Here is a 6,003-nt window from a genome sequence, read left to right as displayed (position 1 = left end):
TCTATTTTCTTAGTAGCCAAACATCCTTGGTGGATGAAATCCCCAAGGATGAGAGGCTAAAACCTTTTAAGTTTCTCAAAGTATGGATGTTATGTGATGACTTGGATGCATTCCCATGGAAATTTCTCGCACCCGGAAGGTAAGGTAGTCATTTTTCATTAATGGCTCATTAATGCAAAGTTTGGTTTTTATTTCCTTTGGACAACTTCCAACGGCCAATACTTGATAAGCTTTTGGATTTCTATCCATTAGTTATCTCCTACGAGCTATTGGAAGGTGAGGTTTCAATTCCAAGTTTTGCATTAATCCGTTAGAACCAATTTTAATGGCCATTGAAAGGTGAGTTTATCACTTGGAATGACTTTGAGTTGCCAATATTTGGTAAGCTTTTGGCTTTAGACCATTAGTTATCTCTTACGAGCCATTCAAAGGAAGTCTAAGGTGAATAACCATTGATGAAATTCACTACCATCTGTTTTGCCATTTTAAAGGATTAAAACTTGATTTGCTAAATCCATACCGGTTCGGGAAGCAAGCATCACCATAGTTGCAACCCCAACGCGAGGAGCCTATCATGAGATTTCCAATTTGCATAAGAGCCAGAACATAGCTATCCTATCTTTGAGAAACTTGTTTTTACACCCTTTCATTTTAGTCTTTAATGTTAGCTTAAATTAGTTTAAATCTTTCTAAAACATTTACATCTTCTTTTAAAGCTAACATCCATAAGAAAATCACCTATTTTCCTAATTTGAATATCACTTGTGTTTGCGAAAACCCTTCCCAGTGAACGATCCTAGAACCACTATGCTATAGTAGCTTGGCTACTTTAGTAATAGTATTTAAGGTATAAATTTTGTTGATACGCCTTTAAAGCTAAGCTACCATGAGTCGCATCAATTTTCTTTATTATAGTTGAATGGTGGAACAACTATGGCGACGAAGGTCCACATCTACAAAAGATTACTGTTAAAATTTTAAGCCAAACTTGTTCTTCATTAGGCTGTGAATGAAATTGGAGCACATGGTCATTGATTCACACAAAGTTGCGCAACCGTTTGGCAATAAAAAAGTTGTATCAGTTAGTTTATGTGCACTACAATATGCGACTTCGAGTTAAGAATTTGATGCAAGAGCTAAATAATGAAGATTTATACAATCCAATTGATTTGAATCATATCTTTAATGATGATGATATATTAGATGAGTGGATACGAGAAAGAGATGAACCTATTTTATCATCTGATAATTTGGATTGGTTGGATAAAGGTCTTCCCACTAATGAAGAAGGTAGAGAAACAGTTCATGAAGATGATGGTGCCACAAATCGTAAAGTTAGTAGGCGTACAAGTAATGCTACACAAGAAAGAGATGTTGATTCCCATCGTAAAGGTAAGACTCCTAGAACAATTTCTTCAAGTTCTAGTAGTGATGATGGTGACAATGGGGGCAATGCGCGGGGTGGTGGCACTAGTGGGGGCAATAGAGGAGTTGGTGGTACTAGTGAGGGTACTAGAGGATATGGTAGCACTGAGGGCGGTTATGTTAGTCAAGTATATCCTAACATGTCATGGGCACAAGGAGGTGAAAATTACTATGCCACACAAGATACAGATCATGGATATCGACCAGGGATATGGGAACAACAAAAGCATTTGGAAAGACTAACTACATTTCCCAACGACGATGATTATTTTAGTGGGCATGATTATCATAGATCAAATTATCACTGTATTGATGAGCCCTTATAGAATTTGGGTATAGGATCAAGGTCATATTTTAGAGGGGTAGATGATAGATCATATCACAACTTTAGAGACCGTGATAGCTCTTTCAGTACTTTTAGTAGAAATGATTTTGATCGATTTCCAATGATACATCCAGAGGGATATTCAAATGCTGGAACACGAGCTAGTGATTCATACGGATATGATCAATCTTCTAGTAGTAGTAGCATTGATTATTGAGGTTTTGTATACTATCAATATGGTGTTGATCTCGAACAACCTTTGAAACCATATTTCCTGATTATGGATCGTCAAGCCAATCATCTCAGCCAACATATTTGAGTTATGAACAACTCTTTGAACCATATTCTCACTATAAGAATTGTCACCCAATTTGTATACTCGTCGTAGGACTAATGATGATGATTTTGAACCCTCTCATCATTCAACATGGAATTGATTGTTGTATGTTTGTTAGTAAAAATGTTATTATATTTGAAATAAAATAATTTTCTTTTATTAGTATTATTATAAATAACTTTGAGCAGATACTTTTATAACTATTTAAATAATGTTAAATGTGAGACAATTTTATCTTATTTAATTGTATATATTTTTCTGATGATTTACATAATATTTTTTATAATTTTTTGAAATTTCTAATTAACTTATTTTATGTATCTCCCGATACTAAATCGATACGCCTCGGGAACCTTCGAGTCAGTGACCGATATCGCAACTTTGAACCATGTTCCGAATTGTCCACACCCAACCTAAACTAGCATGTATTCAAAAAATTATAAAATGAGAAAGGACCTAAATAAAGAAGAAAATGTAAAGTATAAGTTAATAATAAAAAAAACTTATATCAAACTAAAGTACAAACCAAACATAAAATACTCATTCTACCATTATATGAATAAAACACTGATTCTCTCAATATCCTTTATATTATTAATTCCAATTTTATGTGAGCATTTATAGTAAGATCATTGAAATTTTTTTATTCAACGGATCACACTTTATTACCTTTAGCATGCATTTTCATTAAAGAAATTCAATCTTTCTATTATATTTTCTATTGAATTCCAATATTTATAAAAAAAAAGAAAGAAAGTCATAGTACCTCATTTTCTATTAGATTTCAACACCTATTTCCATAAAAAATTCATTCTCTACATCTCATTTTCCATCACATTTCAACATGCATTTCCATATAAAAACTTCAATCAATATATTCAATTTCTATTGAATTCTAACATGTCTTTTTCATAAAATAGAATAATAACAAAAAATAAAATAAACAGCCACTGCATTTTAATTTTCATTGAATTTCAATTTTCATACACAACCACGTTAAATCTCAATTTACTTTAAATAAATAAATAAAAACACAAGCCATTATCATGATCACAATTGGCTATATTGATTTAATCCATATATGTCTCATTGAAGAAAATTCCCAATCAAAGACCATTAATAATGATTCTCCAAAAACTAGCTGAGCATATGCATGATCCACTACACTGATTTTTAATTCTATCATTTGGAACTTAAATCTTTAAAGAACCTTTGGGCAAATTTGGAGGTGAGGATGATGGTGGGGTGGGGGTGACTGTGTGGCCATTAGCAGTGGTGGTGAGTAGCAGCGTAGGTGGGAAGGTGGGAATGAGGTGGGGGTGACGGTGATGGTGTGGCCGTTAGCGGTGGTGGTGAGCAGTGGCGTAGGTGGGAGGAAGGAAAAAAAAAGGGTATCTTGTTGATGGTTTATGCATGGTTTTAAAGTGTGCTTTTCGGCAGCTGGGAATGGAGCTGTTGCATGGGATACTATGGATTAATGTAGCTACCAAAGGCTAGGGTCAACTAGGTGTATGGTTTTTATTAAAGTGCATCAAATTGTCTAACATATAGAATTAGTTATCAAAGCTTATAAATGACATATTTGTTATAAAAGTAATTATATTCTTAAAGTATAGATTTAATAGTGATATATATATATCAAATCTTTACTTCAATTTATGATTCAATAAGTACTGGGAAATTTTTTTTCATTTTTTTATCCATATATATATATATATATATTATCTGATATGTTTATTTTTAAAAGAAATAATCCATATTATTTTATATTTGAAGTGTGATGATACTTGTAGTAACTTGAATTTATTTTTATTTTTATTATTATTTTTATAATAATGAAAATTTTATTATTTATTATTTATTTTTGCTTCATGAACTATTTAAAAGAAAATTATTTTGGCATGTTCGTTACCTAAAAGGAACAACTTATTTTATCTTATATTTTTAAGACGTGGATTTAATATTTATAAAAAAACTCTAAGTTTCGTTTCAATTTATGGTTGATGATAATTTTAAACAATCAGAGAATCCTAAACCACAAAAAATAGAAGTTCATGTGATCACATCAAAATTTCATAGTTTATTCTCCAAGAAGCTCCCAAGGAAGAATTAGAGACTACAAGTCAATGAATTACAATGATTTACTTGGATAGTAGCTTATATGTGTTGTGCGCAAAATGAAGGGTCTACAGGAATGTTTGAACACCTAACAAGAAGCGTTCAAACACAACACCCAAATGCTCCTTGTAGGGTGTTCAGACACGAATTGTATATTTTGCTCAATTTTGTTTTGATTTTATGTTTTTAGGGGTAATTTGGTAAAATTAAAGGTTTAAATATATTTGAAAATTAGACCAAAGTTTTCTTAAGTGTAAAAGAATCACTTTGTTGGAATTTTGTAACCTTTGTGAAGATAGTCATTCAATAAATTTGTGCCTTCATTTCTTGAAGCTTTCAAGATCATGCTTGAAAGTATCATTTGACTACAACAAATGTTTGTGATTCACTTTATGTAAAGAGCTTTGAGAGATCCATTAAGGAGTACATGGAGTATTGCATTGAGAATGTGGTAAAAAAGTATTAAGTGTTAACATTATAAGACCCTAGGGGAGTAGTCCGGTCAAAGAAAATCGTGTGTACTATTTTATCATATTTAATGGGTTATTAAACGATTGAATGACCATATGCGGTTTTCTACATGAATGTTAGGTAGTTTTTTCACATTATATCCTATATTTATTCATGTGATTAAATTTTCTTTTTTATGAGGATTCATTAATTCTTAATATTGATATAACTAATAAATAAAACTAAAAAAATTAAGAAATTAATTTCTTAGGATATCTATTCATCCCTTCAAGGTAGTTTCATATCAAGATATTAAATTCTTTTAGATGCTCTAACTAACCTCCTTAGGTGACCACATTGATTATATTTAACTATCATTAGTTTGAAATTTTATGAAATATATTCATTCCCCTTCTCTTTTATCATTTTCACTTCCCCTCATTTTAATTCAAAATATGAAAGATATTTGATAAAATTTTAAACTCACTGAAATATATTTAACTCAAATTGTAGGGAAGATGAGTGAAATTCATCCCTTTATTTTTTATATTTTTCTCGTCTTTTTAAAAGACTACTTGGCTATTAGTAAACTCTTATTAGTATTTTTGTAGGACTCGTGTGACTTATCTTTTGAAAATAAAAGTTCAAATTTTTTTGGGTTTCTTTTTGGACATTTTTTTGTATTATTTTCTTTTATGATTTTTTTTAATAAAGAAATGTAATATTGAAAAGATTTGTAACTTAAACTTAATAACAATACTTATTTTAATTTCTTTTGTTTTAAATACTATTTTATTTTTCTCTTATGGCATTTTTTTAATGAAAAGATAAAAGTTATGTTGAACCTCAAAAAGCTTGAGGAAAAAGGTAAGAAAAAAAAAAAAAAAGAACAGAAAAGTAGAAGGAAATAAAAGTTGAAAAAAATAAAAAATAAAATTAAAGTTAATAAATTATTTTCATATGTTATTTCATATTTTTTTCACACATTTAAATCTTTTAAATAAAAATTGAATAATTTAAAAATATATAAATTTCTTAATAATTGACTTTATTTTGTATTTTTTTTAGAGAAAAATCATATATGAGAAAATAATTTTTCTGAATATTATTATTTTTTTTTAGTATTTTACGAGAATCAAACATAATTTTAGAGTTAAATTAAAATAATGATTTTAGGAAAATGAAAAGAAACTAATATTATTTAGATTGAATAAATTTCAGAAAGAGAATATAACTTTCCAACAATTTTATTTTTTATTTAGAATGGATTTTTTAATTTAATATTATTTTCATTTAACCAAAAACGACAATTAAACGGCGTCGTTGTTTGCTAACTGAAAGATGGTGG

The sequence above is a fragment of the Vitis riparia genome, chromosome 6 (genome assembly GCF_004353265.1).
Source record: "Vitis riparia cultivar Riparia Gloire de Montpellier isolate 1030 chromosome 6, EGFV_Vit.rip_1.0, whole genome shotgun sequence".
Classification (NCBI taxonomy): Eukaryota; Viridiplantae; Streptophyta; class Magnoliopsida; order Vitales; family Vitaceae; genus Vitis; species Vitis riparia.
This window is presented reverse-complemented; position numbering follows the sequence as displayed.